The sequence below is a fragment of the Eptesicus fuscus genome, chromosome 7 (assembly GCF_027574615.1).
Source record: "Eptesicus fuscus isolate TK198812 chromosome 7, DD_ASM_mEF_20220401, whole genome shotgun sequence".
Classification (NCBI taxonomy): domain Eukaryota; kingdom Metazoa; phylum Chordata; class Mammalia; order Chiroptera; family Vespertilionidae; genus Eptesicus; species Eptesicus fuscus.
In genome coordinates this window covers 75104756-75124620 of record NC_072479.1, presented here as the reverse complement: position 1 = coordinate 75124620, position 19865 = coordinate 75104756, and the positions used below count along the sequence as shown (strand labels likewise).

The window sequence follows — 19865 nt, the reverse complement described above, 5'->3', positions numbered from 1 at the left end:
TTCTCTTCTTACCACACATATAAGTACCACTAATAAAACTGTTTATGCCTTTGAACTGATACTTAAACGGCATATATCCTTTACCAACTCTATGTTTTAAAATAAGTAATTAGTCATTGTAAGAGATTAGATCATTTTAAAACTGTGTAATGTGAATGTGGTTGAAAATCACATACATAGGCTCATTCATGTTCAAATATCCCATTTTATTGTTTTCTCGTGTTCTAGAGAGTAAGATTTTTATTCTTTGTTAACTGTGCCTAATATGTAAATAATAAATTAAAATATCTACATAAAAATTGATTGAACTACCATGTATTTTTTTTTGTAATCACATGTTCTTAGTTGACAAGATAAAAATTCTGCTTTATGGAAGAGATCCAACCAGGAAAAGCGGGAAAAAATCATAAAAGTATACAATGAATATGTTGCAACCCTTAAAAAAAATTGATTCAACCAGTGATAAGCAATGGATTAAACCCTAGTTGCACAATGATTGATGGTGAATTTTATAAAGGCTAGATGAGGCTGTCACCACTTGAACCCTCTGATCAATCTTATCCCAGATAGATGATAGATAGATAGATAGATAGATAGATAGATAGATAGATGATAGATAGATAGATAGATATAGATAGATAGAAAATGGAAACTGAATTTAACAGAAACCCTAGAATTAATGCATATTTATAGGAAGTATAGTGGATATAGAAACAAGTAACATCACAGAAGACAAATAAATAAATACAGACTATGGAATATTCTATAGGACAACTGGCCTGGTTTTTACAACAAGAAAATAGCATTAATAAAAGAGGGGAGTGGGAACTGTTTTTGATTAAAGGAAATTAGAGACTTAACCAAACTTAATATGTGGTACTTATTTGGATCATGATTTAAACAATCTAATTAAAAAAAGATTTTTTGCAACAACTCGGAAATTTTCATTATGTTCAGGGAATTAGATAATCCCAAGGAATTATTGTCAATTTTGATAATGACTTTGTTGTTAGGTATGAAAATGTCCACACTTTTGAAGCTGCATATTGAAGTAGGGGTGAAGCTGTGTGGCATCTTAGGTTTGTTTTTAAGTACTTCTGCAAAGGAAAAAAGGGGGGTGATAAATAAACCAGGGTATCAAAACCTGAATATTGCACATAGGCATTCTTTGTATATTTCCCTCTCCTTTTGTGATTATTTGAAATTTTCCATAATCATTTTTTTTTAAGTTTAGCCCAGTGATACAGAGTAGGGAGACATGAGTTGGGGGGCTCATGTAACAGGCAGAGAAAACAGCATAAGCAGAAATGTGACTCAAGAAACAGCGTGACATCATCAGAGCAGGGAGCAATTGGGTATGAAGTGTAAGCAGTTCAAGTAGGACCAGATCACCACAACCTTGAGTACCAAGCTAAGGAGCTCGGGCTTTACACTACAGAATATGGGAAACCAAGCAAAGGTTTTAAGCAGAGACTTGCAAGGTTAGATTGCACTCTAGTCTAGACCAGCACTCCAGCAACCCTGTGCAGTACAGGGTGGAAATGGGATCAGGCCTGGAGAAATTAAGTCCAGTTAGAAGCCCACTACAAAACTGAAGGCAATGGATGACAAAGGAGTAACAGAGAGTTGAGGTAAAGTACAGGGGCCAGGAATTAGTCATTGGAAGGAGAAGAAACATCCAGAATCAAGGCTGACTTTCAACTTTCTGTAGAAGTGGCTAAGTGATTTTGACACAGACATGAAATTCAGAAGGAAAAGCATGTTTTGAAAAAACTGGGAGTGAGGACAAAAGGGAAATGATAAATTCCATGTAAACTTGTCAAATTTGAAGTGTCTATGGAACATCTGAGCTAGTAATACATGCACAGCCCAGGGCACTGATCACAACCAGAACTACGGATTTAAGACTCCATAGAATTTGGGCAGCAGCTGAAACCCCAGGAATAGTTAAGATTACTCACTCAGTGATCCAGGGGTTGTGTCTGTCATTATCTAGCATCTAGCATAGTGTGTAGCATGGTGTAGGGCTTTCAATAAGTACTAAATAAATGGTAAATGAGATTGCCCAGGGAGAATATGGAAAGTGGAAAGAACAATGGACTAAGGGCAGACTCTGGAGGCCCAATGCTAAGGAAAGAAACCATAATGAGGTCCCTTGAAGGCAATAAAGAATAAAGCTCAGACTAGACGGAGGTCAGAGACAACACAGCCATAGAAATGAAAAGAATAGAGAATTTCATGAAAGGATACATGAAATTGAGGTACCTGATGATCTTAGACTTCCTGAATCTCTGAGGCAAATGAGCTACTTTGCTCACCCTAAAAATAAAGATGCGTAAGAGGCATGATGGCCAGGCAGTAAACAATGCCACTATTCGTGTGACCGTGACCATGGCATTTACACTTTCTGAATGAAGCCTATGTGTGATCTATAGTACCTCTCAGGTTACATTCAATTCTAAACATCAACAAAAGCAAATCCTTTGGTTTAAAGTGTTCTGAAGATAGTAAGAGCCAAGTACCCACTTTGAGATCCATTATATTTTATGCCTGACTTCTGCTCTACTCGCTCTCTTTCCTTTGCTTCATCCTCATTTTCTCTCCCACCTTTATTTTTTTAATAAGTGATCTCTAAATTGCTTCTGGGTGAAAGTGATGGACCTCGTATAAACATAAAAATAGACCATGACATTTATGGCAACTAATAAAAGTCGACAGATGGAGGGATATGTCAGGCCCAGCATTTATTTATGTCAGTCGTTCACAAGTATAAGAAATACTAATAAATAAGTTCCTCAAGTATTCTTTGGGGATAAAGAGTAATTAATAGCGATCGCCAAAATGCCATCGAGCCAACAAGTAATCATGAAAGCATATAGTACTGAATCTCCTGAGCTATGGGAAGTCAGAGATGCATTGATGTGGAGTGTGCTAGCCTCTGATCAGCAAGCTATAAACAGGCCCTCACTTTCATTTGCTCTGCCCTTATGTATGGTGTCATGCTCTTGGCCCAGCAAATAACTGGAAAATTAGTTCATGTTACTCCAGCAAATCCGTTAACTTGGGTCTTATCTACACCAACTCTTTCATTCATGTCAGAATGATAGCACTTTAATGTTAGAACCAGAAGTCCATTTACAGTCACAAAGACCAGATGATGAATATGAGATTCCTTCCCAATCTTACTTTCATCCATAAATGTTGAGAATATCAACCACAAAATATAGTTTAAAATTACCTGATTTCTTGTCACTGTATCTGTATTAATGTCTTCACAAACCATTTTAAGGATAAATAAGAAGAAACGTCATCTGATTAAGAGGTTTTATGCTTACTACATCAGAGAAATTATCTGAATAGACTGGAATCACTTTTCGCAAATTACTTGCATAATCAGCTAGCTACAGAAACAACAGTATTTTCATGTTCAAAATAGGCATTTGTGCACCTTACTATCTATAATCAACACATAGGTAAGCACAGTGTGTTTTGGATGCAATCACAGAACACAGACTAAAGATACAAAAAGTAGGATATTCCACATAAGTATGATGGAGTGAATATGTACATATCCATGGACCTGAATAGATGCTATGCATAAGGAAGAGATATTTATCTGAGGTCTGGTTCTCTGTAACTCAATCAACCGGTTGCAATTTTTAAATTTTGAATGATCTTAAGAGTGTGCCCCAAAGTGTTGATTAAGACAGATCAAATTAAACACCCAAAGGAGGGGACATTATACAGACATGAAGAGAATAACTGGGCAGGAAGTAAGGACCAGGTAGATAAGCAAATGAGATGCAGATCACTGGCACCAGAAGTTGGATAAAGTGATCAGAAACACATGTACATATCTTTTTAAAAACACACTTGCTTGGGCCATAGCCCCAGAAATTCTGATAGTGTCTGAATTCAGAATTCCACAGGTGAGTCTGATGATCAGCCAAGACTGAAGTCAAAGGGTCTAAGACACAGGTAGGAGATCTGAAGAGAGGGAACACATGCCAGGTACCGGCATAATTTTGAGGTGAGGACCTGGCCCAAACAAAAATCCCCTACGCACATGAACCTCAGTCAGGACCTGGTCCCAGGATATGAGCACTTCTGGCTGGAAGGAGGAATGAAAGAAGAAGCCAAGGACAACCTAGAAGTAGAATGCATTCCACTTTATTCACAAGCACACAAATCTTAGGTAGTTAAAACAAACTGCTTCATATGTGTCTTACTCTGTCTCCACCCTCAAAGAAAAAATTACACATGGCCAGGGAATGTGACTTATACTTCATTGGAATAAGCTAGGTATACAGAAGACATGCCATAAATTACTGTAACTGCTTTGTTCCAAGTAAATCTCTAAACCACTCCTCCTATCTTTGTTCTCAGTCCTCCTCCCTGAAGTCACATTGAACCAGAAAGTTTTTTTTTCTCTTTTGATTTTTATTTTTCTTTAAATATATTTTTACTGTTTTCAGAGAGGAAGGGAGAGAGTTAGAAAGACATAGAAGTATCAATGATAAGAGAGAATCATTAATTGGCTGCCTCCTGCACACCCCTTACTGGGGATCTAGCCCTCAACCTGAGCAATGTGCCATGACAGGGAATCAAACGGTGACCTCTTGGTTCACAGGTAGATGCTCAACCACTGAGCTACACCAGCTGGGCTGATTTTTACTTTCAAAAATACTAATTTCATTTTAAATTCAATTTTAAAATTAATATAGCTTAATTTCCTAAATTAACATTAATTTGGTCATTTGTTCATATCCCATTTAACTTATTCACACCTCTTTCCCCATAACATGATTATGTTAAATCTCTGTTAATTTATAAGGCATAAATATAGAGAATTACTGATCAGAAATGGTCAAAAATATTTAATTGCATCACTTTGATTATTTCTAAAGATAATTAATTTATAAGCTCACTTTTCAAAATCTTAATGGAATTAATTTATTTAACATTTATTGAGCACCTCTGATTTTTTTCATATGCAGTACTGTTTTTACTGTAATTGGCTCCCAGTTAATTAGTTTGCATAAACATGCTAAAGAGGTTATACTTCAGTGTACATAAGTTGTAGCTAATGGAACAGGTGACTGAGTGTGGTATTTGGGGTTATTTCCATAAAAAATGGGAATCAAAAATAGGCCCTTAGGAAAGTATCTTCTCCCCCTCCCCCCCCCTCCAATTTCATTTTGTATTGGTTTTAGGCATACAGCTTAGTTGCTAGACAATCATATGTTTTACATAGTGTTCCCCTTGATATTGCCAGTACCCCAACTAGCACCACACATAATTATCTCAATATTATTGACTATATTTCCTATTATTTACTTACTTCCCAATGACTATTTTATAACTATCATTTTTTTTCCTTTTTAATGAATTTACTGGGGTGACACTGGTTTACAAAACTATACAGGTTTCAGTTGCACAACACATCATCTGTACACTGTATTGTGTGTTCACTACCCCAAGCAAATCTCCTTTCATCACTATTTATCCTCTCATAGCTCACCTCCCCTACCCCCGATAGTCACCACACTGCAGTTTATATAACTACCAACCTCGAACACCTCTGATTTTTATCATAAATTTTAGTGAGTGAGATACTCATTTCAAAGTTTGCGCAATAAAAACCACATTGAATTTATCACTGCAATATATTTTAACTGACAATCCATTATTGTGATGAAATCCAATGTGAGTCAATTATTGTTGAAAACAAATGAGTACCACTACTTAAATCTACATTCCAATCACAAAGCAGAATAAATAAAACAATCATGAGGAAATAAATTTTAACTCTTAAAGATTTTGCAGCAACTTTGCAGTATTCAAGCAGGTTGACCTTCCAATCTGCCAGAATTTCAGAAGCCGGAATCAACTCTAGGTAAAGTGATATTCTGCTCAAATGTCTTAGATTTGCCCAGCTTAAAAACTGTCCTAAAATGCCGACACTTGATCTAGCTACTGGGATGGTAATCTACATAATTTAGGGAAGTTGCTAAGATTGACATAAACTCTAAATCCTTTTGGAAATTAACAACAGGATCCTATTTCCACCCTGTCTGTTTTCTCCAGAAGTTTAACAACTGACTCTTATTTAATTTCCAGAGATCAAAGTTTAATAAAACTGAGAAATATTTAAGACAACTATAATACCTTTAACTAAATGAAAACAAGGTAGACATATGCTCCTTTTTACCTTCTGTATTGTGACACGATACATACCTTGAGCACAGTTTAAAAGAAGAGATAGATAGTGTGGTACAAGAGAAAGAGGTGTGGATTCCCTGGAAGCCATAAGAGATGGGTTCTAATCTTAACTTTGTTTCTAACTAAACAGAATTGCCTTGGGTAAGTCATTCAATAGCTCCAAAACTTAATTTCTGCTTCTGTAAATTAAAGAATTTCATATCCGTTTATCTTTCAGGTCTTTCCCAAATCCTGGATCCCAGTGTACAGTTATCTCTATATTCAAGTAGAATCTGTTCAACCAAAGACTATAATCCACCCAGAGTCTTTTGTGTTTTCTTGATAGAAAAAAAATATATCAGGTAACCCTAATGAGGTTAATTTGAGCAACATCAGGAGTGGTTTTTAGGTATTTACAAGCCCAGCCTGGTTTCTTCTTACAGATGAAACCTCCATATTTAACTCAATACAAAGGCAAGGATTGTTGGTTTCACAAATTAGACCTCTTGTTTCTAACCTGACAAGTATTTCTTCTAATCAAAGAAGCAGCCAAACACTAGGGAATAATTAAAGGGATCGCCAATATATGTCAATGCTTTAGGTCTCAGGCAAACTAGGAGTCAAATTCAGCCCACTGTGTTTCTTTATATACTTTTGTATTTATCTGGGAAAAGCACAAGAATGTTTGATGGAGAAATGCTATAGCCACTCCCCACTCTGACTTTAATTACAGTCTTCAGGACTGCCACTGAGTTTGATCTGTTTGTTTTTTCCAAATGCCCCACTCATGTGCATATTATTTCCCTTGAAGCAAATTCCTCTTATCTTCTCAAATTGTCATGACAAGTTTGTGAAATGAGAGAACTATACAATTTCAAAGACGTGAAACCTTAAAGATTCCCTGAGACGATCCTTGTCCTAATATAAATGACCCACCCCTTTCCCTATAGCAAGACTCTTGCTGCTTTGCAAGGCAGTCCTCTCCTTTGCTGGACAACTTTGTTTTTTTGGAGGTTTCCCATTTCATCACATTAAAATGATCTTCATTTCTTTTTCTGGCAGTTCTTTGAAAGCAGCACAAGCAAGTATACTATCTCTTCCACATGCATGATCTTCCAACATTTGAAGACAGTTACGGATGCCCCTAGTTAGGCCTCTGGACCTACTCAAGTTTGTCAATAGGGCATAGCAGCAATTAGCCATTTGTTTCTTTTTTAATAGTACCATCAAACCACTGCTTATTACCATTTAAACTTCACATTCTTACCCTAGCCAGTTTGGTTCAGTGGATAGAGCGTAGGCCTGTGAACTAAAGGGTGCTGGGTTTGATTCTGGTCAAGGGCACATGCTTGGGTTGCGGGCCCGATCCCCAGTAGGGGACATGCAGGAGGCAGCCAATCAATGATCCTCTCTCATCATTGATGTTTCTATCTCTCTCTCCCTCGCCCTTCCTCTCTGAAATAAATAAAAACATATTTTTTAAAATAATAAACAAACTTCACATTCTTTTTTTCCCCAAGGAACTACCTCAAGAGATCTCTACCATTTTAGCCTTACATACTACTTTTACATTTACCTCAATATTGAATCCTGATTATTTGATTGAATATATAAGCTACCCCTGCAAAATATGTCATATAATGTCTAGTAAGTTCCCTTTTACTGAGGTTGTCAATAAACACACAAAGACAAAGGCAAGATAAGAGTTCATATTCCATTAACACTGATCCATGAATCAATTATCTATGAGTTCAGTTCAGTTGTTCTTCCTGCCAAAAATCCACCTATATATCTCATGCTATTATTTACCCAACATTTTTTTCTCACAAAGATATGAGCAAGTGTTTTGTGTGTGTGTGTGTGTGTGTGTGTGTGTGTGTGTGTAAATTAAAGTATACTTTTGTCTGGGACTGGAAGCTTAAATTCATTTTAAGAAGTTCATATTCTATTCTTTACCCCAGGCCGGGCTTGCACTTCTACCTACGTACACTAAAGCTCCATTTTCCATTTTGGAAACAAAACAGGGGTGGGGGACTTCTTCCTTTGGTGTCAATTATTAATATCATAGTCCAGTGCTAACAGAGTAGATTTTGAGAGCAAAAACCTGGTATCTTTGTAGTACCCACAGTGCAAACAAGAGAATCTGCCATAGAAAAGGTTCCCACTAAATGTTTGTTGAATGCATGAATGAGTGAATAAATGACCATGATCATTAACTCTCCTAGAGTTCCTGCCTTTCTTAATAAGCCCTAGATTTGTACCCCTTTTCTATCTTTGATATGTATTCCTTTAAATTCTGAACTTATCAAAGAGCTCCTGATATAGTTACACTTTTATTTAACTCCCTTCCCTTCACAGTAGGATAATTCTCAATTATATAGTCAGAATTACAATTGTAGAGCATCTCATCCTTCGTGAGCTATATTTCTTCTTTATAATCTCTGTATATGGAATTATAAATCAGGCATCGTTCATGCTTAATTGGTATTTTCAGCATAATTTTTTGTTTCTTTCCCCATTCTTTATGCTTCAGCTTCAAAACATTTAGGCTCCTAACACTAGAAAAGATAAAAATAATAATATAAATTTGTTCTTTTGTATCTTTGAAGCTTTTTTATTTTAGTTCCAGTGCTTTCACTCCTTAAATTAATCTGTGGAATGATTTAAAATCTTAATACAACACAATAAACAAGAGAATAAAAAAAGCATTCTAAGGAACTTAAATACCGTACCTAAAATATACGTTAGCTTTCAAAAGCAGGCATATTGTAACTTTCCTTTAAAATAACACTTAGTAATTTAAACGACAATAATGCCTCCTTTATGCAGCAAGTGTTCTGCAGACCTCAGCCACCTGAAACAGTTGCAATATCTAGCTACTTCTACCCCCCTTGTCTGGCTGCCCTTTGAACACAGAGGAAACATCTTGAGCAGCAAATTAATAAATTCTGAATAGCTTTTAAAAATGGCAATCTCCAAGAACACCTAAAATCATTCACAACAAGACATGACCATGCAGCCCAATAAGAGGAGCAACATCGCTTGCTGGGTGTGGCTATGATGACCACATTAACAGGCACTAAGCCCAGAAGCATGGAAAACTCAGCAGAGAAAGGCAGAGAGGAGGTAAGACAGGGATGTAGGACGAGGAGAATATAGTAAAAGAGAGAAGCAAAGGAAGTTAAATGCAATCATTGTAAGCAGATAGCATGAAGGGGGGGAAAAAGAGCCATATACCCTTTGCAGCGGTCCTTGAGGATCTCAAGAGATGGCAGTGTGGGAGAATAATTCATACCCTGAATGATTACCCTGGACCAGTGGTCGGCAAACTCATTAGTCAACAGAGCCAAATATCAACAGTACAACGATTGAAATTTCTTTTGAGAGCCTAATTTTTTAAACTTAAACTTCTTCTAATGCCACTTCTTCAAAATAGACTCGCCCAGGCCATGGTATTTTGTGGAAGAGCCACACTCAAGGGGCCAAAGAGCCGCATGTGGCTTGTGAGCCGCAGTTTGCCGACCACTGCCCTGGACCACCAATGGATGTTTCATCCTGACCAAGGATGTCATCTAATAACAATTAAAACACTTTCCAGCCAAGAAAGCATATTTCTATGTGTTTTTTTACCATCTGCAAACCCAGGTTTAGAGATCAGCAATAGGTCGGTAAGCTTATATGTATATCACAACTCTCTCAGCCAAACACTAAAAAGCTATCTTTTATCAGGACTCAAAAATTAGTAACAACCAAAAAAAAGGTAGAAACCGTTCCGCTACAAAAGTCTTGAAATGTTATTTATCCCAACTACCATTCTTTTCAAGTATAAAACCACTCTGAATTCACCTCAGTGAAGAGAAAATTTGGACTTCACCTATAAAACAAAGTGCAATTCAGTATTTTGAATCTGTTGCAGAATCAGTTTCTCACAACTTTCAGGGTTGTTTTATATACAACTTATTGATCCCAAATTTTATTAATCAGCTTTAAAGAAACCTGAATTTAAATCTGCTTGGAAAAGCTCCATGTAAAAGCTCAAATTCGCCCAAAATTACTTAATCAGAAAATGTGGGGGAAAAAAGAAGTGATAAGAAACTAAAAGGTAGGTTTTCTTTCCTCCAGAAAATACAGAGACTCACTCATATCCTAGCCAAATATATTTAGAATATTGGCAGCTCAAATTGGCATGATTGACACTAGCAAATAACACTAGAAACAAACCCAGAGCTGGGGAAAATTGTTAGCATAAGCAGTTTTGTGATCCACTTTTCCCCTCTGTGAAACAGGTAAAAGAAAGCTCAAACTTATCACACATAGTCATTTACATACAGCATCATTTTATGGAATTTTTCAAGGTGTTAATTAAAGTTTTAATGAATGTTAATCATCTTCAATTTCATTGGCAATCTCTGTTCAACCATATGCTTCTCTTTTATACCTGAAAGTTTTTTTAAATAAACATTACTTTAAATTGTTTTACTTCCTTCATATGATATTTATATTAATATTTAGGAAATAACATTTCTGCAGCATATACAGAAATGTTGTATAGTTCTCATATATTTCTAATTTCTTTAAGTAAGGAATGAGGATATAGGATTTGCATAATCATTATATTTCAAAGAGACGATCTAAAAAATCTTTTTTTTTTAATCTTTATTCTTTCAAAGTTAAACTGGTTTTATGCACAGGAAACAAGGTTGAGCTAGAAAACTGAACATGGCATTGCATTCTAGACCTCTAGAAATGAAAGTCTATCTCATTAAATCATTGTACAACATTTCCTATTCAAATTTTTTTCTAGTTCTAGAGCCGTGGTTGGCAAACTGTGGCTCACGAGCCACATGCGACTCTTTGGCCCCTTGAGTGTGGCTCTTCCACAAAATACCACGGCCTGGGCGAGTCTATTTTGAAGAAGTGGCGTTAGAAGAAGTTTCAGTTTAAAAAATTTGGCTCTCAAAAGAAATTTCAATCGTTGTACTGTTGATATTTGGCTCTGTTGACTAATGAGTTTGCCGACCACTGTTCTAGAGAATGTTCTCATATTCAATCATTCATTCATTCATTTAAAAATATTTACTGACTAGAGGCCCAGTGCACGACATCTGTGCACTGGTGGGGGGTCCCTCAGCCTGGCCTGTGCCCTCTCACACTCTGGGACCCCTCGGGGGATGTCTGCCTGCCAGCTTAGATCCACTCCCTGTGGACATCCCTCAAGGGGTCTTTAGCACTGCCGAGGAGGCAGGAGAGGTTCCTGCCACAGCCGCTGTGCTTGCCAGCCATAAGCCTAGCTTCTGACTGAGCGACACTCCCCCTGTGGGAGCGCACTGACCACCAGGGGGCAGCTCTTGCATTGAGCATCTGTGCCCTGGTGGTCAGTGTGCATCATAGCGACCGGTCATTCTGCCATTTGGTTGATTTGCATAGTAGCCTTTTATTATATAGGACTAGAGGCCTGGTGCACAAAAATTCGTGCACTAGGGGGTCCCTCAGCCTGGCCTGCACCCTCTCACAATCCGGGACCCCTCGGGTAGGGTCCCTAGGCCTGGCCTGAGATCAGGGTCTATCAGGGCTTTCCTTACCCGGGCTGCAGGCAGCTGGTCCCACCCCCTCCCCTGCCACCAGTGGCCTCTCTCTGCAGGTGACAGGCTGGGGTGCGATGGCTTGGCTGGCCTGGGCCTCCCTCTTTCTTTGCTGGGGGGCAGGGCCAGCCCTGCAAGGGGCCATCTGCCTACCTGATCGCCCTTAACCGCTGGCCTGCCTACCTGATCACCCCTAACTGCTTGCTGGGGGGCGGGGCCAGCCCTGCGAGGGGCCGTCTGCCTATCTGATCGCCCTTAACTGCTGGCCTGCCTACCTGATCGCCCCTAACCGCTGGTCTGCCTACCTGACCACCCCTAACCACTCTGCCTGTCTGCCTAATTGCCCCTAACTGCTTGCTTGGGGGTGGGCCAGCCGACGAGGAGCCGTGGTGGTCTGGTCTCTGGTCATTTTGGTCGTGATGCCTCTGGCCTTTTATATATAGGATAAGTCTTCTAAGGTCTCTTCTAGAAGAGCTTACATTCTAGTTGAGGGAGGCAAGAAAATTAAGACAACATATAGCAAATTAAAAATGGTAATAAGAGCTAAGGAGAAAAATAAAGCAAGAAGCAGCAAAGGGGAAGAGGGAGTGAATGTGTGTTCTTGGAGAGGGGTGGAACAGGTGATCAGGAAAGAACTCATTTGAATAAAGACATAAAGAAGGACAGGAAGCGAGTCCTATAGCTACCTGGAGGAAAAGCAACTAGTGCCAAAGCTCTGGGTGGGAGGATGCAGAGCGAGTTGCAGGAACATCAAGTGTAGATGGGGCGGTAAACAAAAGAGAAGGTACTTGGCTATGAGGTCAGAGACATAAGGAAATAACAAATTGTTAAGGCCTTGTAGGCCATTGTATTCACATGGCTATTGATCCATGAGAAAAGTGAAAATATCGGAGGCTTTGAAAGGAAGAGTAAGATGATCTGTCTGCATTTTAACATCATCATTCTGGCTGTGTGTTAAAAATTGGCTAGAGATGAACCATGGTGGTGACAAAGGACACCAGTTAGGAGACTATTGAAATAATCCAAATGATATCATAATATCTTGAACTGTGGTGGTAGCTAAGGAAGTGATAAGAGGCAATCTGAATTTGGGTATACTTTGAAGGTAGAGAAGACAGAGTTCCAAGGAGACTAGACTATCAAAGAGTGGCATTAAGGATGACGAATAATTTTCAACTGAAAGAATAGAGTTGCCATAACTAAGGTGAGAAAGACTGTAGGGGAAGGAGGAATGTAGGGTGAGAGATCAGGAGCTCATTTTTGTAACTATTAGATTAAATCACAGATTAGACATTCAGGAAGAGATGTCAAGTAGGCAATGGACATGTGAGTTTAAATTTCAGGAAGGAGATCTAGGCTCTAGATATATATTTAGAAGTCATCAGAATATGTGTGGCATTTAGGGCTATTAGACTGGGTGAAGACTTTTTTACTTTGATAGAAAAGAGATGAGGTGCAAGATCTAAGCCCTAAGACATGCCAATGTTTAGAGATTATGGTAGTAAAGAGGAACCAATAAAGAAAAGTGGCAGCTAGTAGGTAGAAGGAAAGTTAAAAAAAAAAAAAAAAGGAAACCCAGTGGAAAATGTGTTATGAGGCAACAAGAGTAAATAACAATCTACAATGCTGCTGATGCAACAAGTAAAGTGAGGACCGACAACTGATCATTGACATAGCAACATGGAGGCCACTGTTGATTGAATGAAGAGTAGTTTTAGTGGCTTCATAAAGTCAAACAGAATCTCTTTGGAATGGTTTCAAAGGGAAAATTTGGAAAGAATTTATACAACTTGTCAAGGAATTCTTTAAGTAGATGAAGACAAATGTGGAGCAGCTGGAGAGAAGTGGCATCAAAAGAGTGTTTTTCTTCTTAAAATGGAAGAAATAACAAGTTGGTAGGTTGATGGGAAAAATAGAGAGGGAGAATTTGATGACGCAGGAGAGAGGGAGGAACTTGGGTGGGTGGAGTAATGCATAAGCAGGCAGAGGGAATAGATGGTAGGATCTTGTGCACTAGTGGAAGCGTTAGCAGAGTTAGCCATTACTAGGATCACCAACAGTTTATACATGGGAACAGGAGAAGGCAGAGTACATGCAGGTAGGTACACAGCTGTGGTGAGAGAAATTTCAAGAAGTCCTCTTTCCTATTCCTTTGATTTTCTAGAAGAAATAGGAAGCAAGATCATGAACTTGGAGTGTGGATGGGAGAGGAGGCATGACAAGGATAACAAGTCTGAGAAGAGAGGAGAAAACTGGGCTCTCTGCAACCAGATCAAGCTAGGCTCGCTCCCATCACTGGGCCTCAGAGCCTGGTATTACTTTTCCTGAGAAATCTGTTCTCCCGATGATCACACAGATTCTTTCTTCTCAGTGTTCAGGTCTCATCTGTGATGTCATCTTCTTTCCTGACCACCCCAAACAAAGCAGATCCTGAGAACTATTCCCTATTATATTATGCTATTTATTCTTCTCCATAACCATTCCTATTTCTTTATTTATACTTTATTTTCTATCATGGACACTAGATTTTAAGCTCCTTGAAGGCAAGAGCTGTTTTGTTCACTGCTTTATCCCAGTGCCTAAAAGAGTCATGGCACACAGTAGGTACTCGATTCACCTCCCCATGGACTACATTTGGCAGGGGGGAAGGGGGACATGGTTAACTTCCCCAGAGAAATGTTGTCTACATGGGACATCTGCTTACAGTAGGTTTCTCTCTATGCTGTGATTCCAAATGCATATAACCCACACATAAAGGATCTGAAGACAGGTGAAAATAAAGAGAGTTTTATTTTTGTTATTATTGTCACTTGAACAGTTAGTTAAAACTTGCTGCATCAATGTCCTTGCTGAGACTACCTACAAGAACTCTAGAACCAGTTGTAACCTGGCTTGGGATATGGCTTGAACTAAGCTTTAGAAATGACACCAAGACAACAATTCAGTTTTCAAAGTCTACAAAAAAAAAAAAAAAGACTGGTAATGGGGACTCTGCTTCTATATTTCATTTTCTCTACTGTAGATTATGTTTGTCTTTTTAAATGTTGGCAAATATAATCTAAAGAAAATCAAAGGAATTTTTGACATTCTTCAAGAAGCTAAAGTCACATCACTCAGCATCACATTCAATCACTGAGGTCCATCTCTTCACCCTGGACCAGCTGGGAGAGACGTACAGATACGAGGATTTAACCAACTCCTTTCTCAGGGAACTGAATGTCCTACTGATTTCTTATGGAAAAACAACAGCAACTATCTTTCCCCTTGAGAGAGAGTGAGTGAGTAACCACAAGTTGTAATAAGTGTAAATGTCAATTATTTTACAAAAGGTGAATTAAGTCTACACGATTTTTAAAAGTTACTTTTTCTTTGAGGCACATGACTTATTTGATTTAAACTAGCAAAACTTTCATTTACATAGAGCAGTCTTCATCACACACTTCCATATATGCAAGTTTAATAATTTTTGTTTTGTTTTGTTTTATTTCAGCGCAAAACACAGGGAAAGAATAACCTCCTTATGGCTTATTATGCAGCATTTTCATGAGAAGAAAGCGAACAAATTCGAGGGACACTGTGTTAATGTAAGCCGTGACCAACATGCTCTCTCCATAGCCATTCCTCAGGATCTCATTTACACAAAGTGGCAGCATCGGCTCTGCTGGTTTTGAACTGAACATCCCCTTTTATGGAAAATATCAACAGGGATTTTTTTTTTCATGGCTGGAGGTCTTTTCCTCATCTAAATATTAAAGTCTGACAAGTCTTTCCAACTTACTACTTATATAATCTTGCTTGCTACTTGTTAATTAGTAGCAGGGTGATAACTATTAAAAGTTGAAAGAGTTTCCTGGTGGTTGCAACAAGTTTCAACATGATCCCAAGCTTTGGCAATAACCACAAGGGGAAAAAGAAAGCAAAAGGAAAATTCCTCTCCAGAGTCCTTCATTTCTGAGAGAAGGGTAAATGCTACTGACATTACATCACTCTCACTTGAAAGACTTCTCAATGCCAAAGGAGGCCAAATGGTAGACCTGGTCATGTCCAGCGTGCAACACACAGCTCAGCGTGGGTGCCAGGAGACCTGGGTTCTGGGACCAATTCTCCTGCATCCCCGTGTGACCTTAAGTCTCCTCCAGCATCCCTGGGTCTCAATTTCCTCCAGTGGACTTGGAGGCAGGATTATAGGCTACAGAACAGTGTCCCCATTCTAAAACTCTGTTTCTACCAGCCAACTGAAATTCTTGAAGAAACTTTTTTCAAAACACACCTGAAAGCCTGGGCATTCTAGTTTATCTCTTTTAACAGGCAAATAGTCAGTGTTTTGATAGCTAGTATAAATATGCCACTTTTACATTTTAGAATATTTGTGGGTTTTTTATATATATTATATCATTTACTCCCGGGAGCAGTTTTGTGAGCTGTGTTATCACTATTTCTTTGACAAGTTAGGAAAGAAAAAAAGAATGGAGGAGAAAAAGAGATGAAGTAACTTGCCTAAGGTCAGAATGAAGGTACCACAACGCGGAGTTATTTGGCCCTATCCCTTCATATAGAATTGCAACTTATCATTACAAGCCCACAACTAGAGGCCAATTACTACATAGAAAACAGAAACACGCAGCTAATGGGGGGGGGGGAGACACCCTCTGAGACAAGATTACAAATGTCTCCTATGAACTCAAATAATATATCACATTATCACCTTGGGTCGCCCCCCCCCCACCACCACCACCACCACCATTTAATTCACCATTTTTCAGAGAAGTCAGTCTAAAATAAATTTGTCTGCAGTGGCAAATCTCCCAAAACAAATATTAAACACAGCTACTGGGAAGCTTGTAGCATGTTATCAAAATAATGAAATATAAATACTCAATTTATATACCACATGCCTATTAACAAAGAAAAAATATACACATCATCCCCTAGGCCTGAACTAAACTTTGTATTTCCATTACTCAGGAAAAAGAACAAAACAAGTAGAATCCCGGGAGAGTTCAAGTATAAAGGTCATGGTAGGTGCTGTCAGCACTCAGCGGTACCATCAGAAACCTCATTCCAAACTGCAGAATGACTAACATGAACATATCCCAAAAGCAGACCCTGTTTTTTTCCAGAGATTATAACGTGTACGACTAGTGTCATTCCAGTTGAAAAATGATAAATTCTGAACTTCATCTAAATGTATATGACATAAAAAAAAATCATAAACCCATCAACCTAAAAAACTGCAACTCTAGCTGCAGCACTTTCTGCTCTGTGTTTCGCCAAAGCAAGGAATGAACAACTAACATCTATTTGATTTTTGCAGTTACAAAATGTGTTCATGTGACTGACATATTCCAGTCTTGCTAAAAACCTAGGAGTTAGATACAATTTTATAAATGAGGAAAGGGCAAGTCAGAGAAACTCCGTGACCTGAGTACAGAAACCCAGATCAGAGCTTTAGATCCTCGGCCTGCCGTGCTATCTCCAAAGTGACAATACAAAACTGGGTAGGGTGTATTATGGGACTAGTGGGTACGTACAGTTAAGCCACTAAGAACTAGGAAAAGTCTTACAAGGATAATATTTGGAATTTCCCTAGAAAGCCAATTTTTTTTCTAATTTTGAAAGCCAATATTTATTAAGGCCAATATTTATCCTACATGCAATAAGAGCTAACTTAGGGATTTAAAGTACAAGAAAATCAGAAAGAAAGTATGTAGGGAGAGAGAGGAACAGAGGGAGGATAAATTTCCTCACTTAGCTAAATGACTGATTGTGGCAGCGGCAGGCAATTGTACAGAGTAAAGAGTGAGGTTTCAAAAGTTAAAAAGGAAATATGTCATTGAAATTTAGACAGAAATATTAAGATAAAGAAAACTGTTAAAATCTATTAAAACTGCTAGGATTCCATGATACTGTTAAAGGTTTATCTCTGCTAACTCACTGCGTTAGTACGGATGTAACAAAAATTATTTACAGAGCCTAATCCAACTTAATTCAAATTCAAAAAAAAAAAAAAAAAGAGCCTCGTCCAAACTAATCCAAGCCTTATCTTTAGTATTAATTTGAATTTTCCCCTTTAGTCAAGTCACTAGGAAAAGTGTTCTATTTCTTTTTTTAAATATATTTTATTGATTTTTTACAGAGAGGAAGGGAGAGGGATAGAGAGTTAGAAACATCAATGAGAAAGAAACATGGATCAGCTGCCTCCTGCACACCCCCTATTGGGGATGTGCCCGCAATCAAGGTACATGCCCTTGACCGAAATCGAACCCTTCAGCCGATGCTCTATCCACTAAGCCAAACCGGTTAGGGCAAAAGTGTTCTATTTCATAACCCTCCTCAAAAAATGCAAATTCCTTAAGTAGTATGAGTTTTCAAATTATCTACAGTAAGATTAAATAGTACTCAACTATTTTCTTATTATCCACCTTCCTTCTTGAATCCTCTCTTGTTTATATCAACCCTCCTAATAGTATCCCTGGTAGTGGAACATTCCCAGGAACTTTGGAGCTACCACAATGAACAGGTGGTATCTGAGCTCTACGGCAAAATGAAAATCATATGACCTGGCGATTAGTCACTTTACTTTTAAATAAGTCTCTAAAATTATGGTCTTTTAAATTTTATTACTGTTGACAGCAGTCATGAAACTATGTGTATATATGTGTATATATAATTGTGTATGTTTCTTACTGTTTATCTATGGAAATGACCTATTTGCAAGCAACCACACCAGTCTACAAGTGGCTAGACTGGTCTTGACAAGACAACAAATAAACTCAAATGAAGAAACTTCCTGAAACAAATTTTATTATTATTAAAATTGGGAGTGACCTCTGACCTAGAATACTAAGCAGGAAAAAAAAACTAGATTTAAGATACTTAAGACTCTGGAAATACCTAATAATCTGAAAAAGTAACCTGAAAAAGTAAAAAGACAACAAAATTATTTTTCCATGTCAACAAGTTAGCTCAGAATTATTGGTTTTGAAAGACTGTGCATTTTTCATAATTTAGAAAGCACAGGCCCACCAATCTAAAAATGGACACAGTTTTACATGTCAGTTATAACACATGAACACAAAAAGATAAAATCTATTCTGATTAAATAAGGTATAACTATAATGTAACATATTTTAAACCACATTTTAAAGCTTTACAGACAAATAAGTGGTCCTCCATAGAACTGACCTTAAGAAACGATAAACTCATCTCCCTGATGCTACTATTGCTTTAAACACTTTTGGAGCAGCGGTTTTGTAATCCTCCCATTTATGATCAACCTGAGAAACAGACCGGCCACTTGAGTTCCACAGTGTGTGCTACTCTCCACTCCCACTTCCCTTTTGACTACCTGCCTGTTTTAAACCAGGCTTGGCTCAAATACATCTTTTGACTATTTTTGAAATATAAAGCCTTTCTTCAAAGTTAGCAAACTTGCCCACTGAAGTTATCAAAAAGAGGGTGCCTCAGGCTCTATGACAGCTGCAAAGAAGGCAGCGAAAGACCTTGAAAGTGACTACTCTGAATTACATTAAAACCTCTTTCTATAAAAAAGCGGTTATTTTTTAAAAATTGCATGACTTTCTAGTCATCTGACTTAAAATATATCTTAATCAATAAAAATATGAACAAAACATTTTTCAGCATTTCATTTCCCCCAGACATATACACTGAGGGTCAATGGGTGTTTGTTTGTTTGTTGAATTGGGGAAAAAAATAACCAAAATTAACATGAGGATGTTTTTGTGCAGAGGAACTATTTAAATTGGCAATAAAAGTTGGACAAAGTGATCAACTTTGTTAAGCCTCCTGAGAGGAACCATCAAATGAAAGTAAAAGGAATACTTGTTAAAATAGTTTTCCTCTATTTCAGAAAAGCATCCATTTAAGGTTGGACTCGTTTATCTGCCTCTCTAATACTCAATTTATCTCTCTTTCTCTGACAAACTCTTATTACTCCAGACAACCAAAATATCTAGGTTTTGGTGAGTGCCATATCCTTCCTTATCTGTCCTATTTTGAGGTCTGGCTACTTAGAATACAAGACATTTGGAACTTTATCTAGAATTAGAAGGTTTTTAATTT

The 19865-nt window shown here is 37.9% G+C and overlaps 1 protein-coding gene and 1 long non-coding RNA gene across 2 annotated transcripts in view; one reads left to right on the top strand and one right to left on the bottom strand.

The window, feature by feature from the left end:
• SOX5 (SRY-box transcription factor 5) overlaps positions 1-19865 on the bottom strand; it is a 971057-nt gene that overhangs the window by 920680 nt on the left and 30512 nt on the right. The window lies entirely within an intron of this gene.
• Positions 13431-14223, top strand: LOC129149815 (uncharacterized). The gene is made up of 2 exons (XR_008556632.1): positions 13431-13678; positions 13948-14223. It is a non-coding gene; the product is annotated as an uncharacterized LOC129149815 (long non-coding RNA).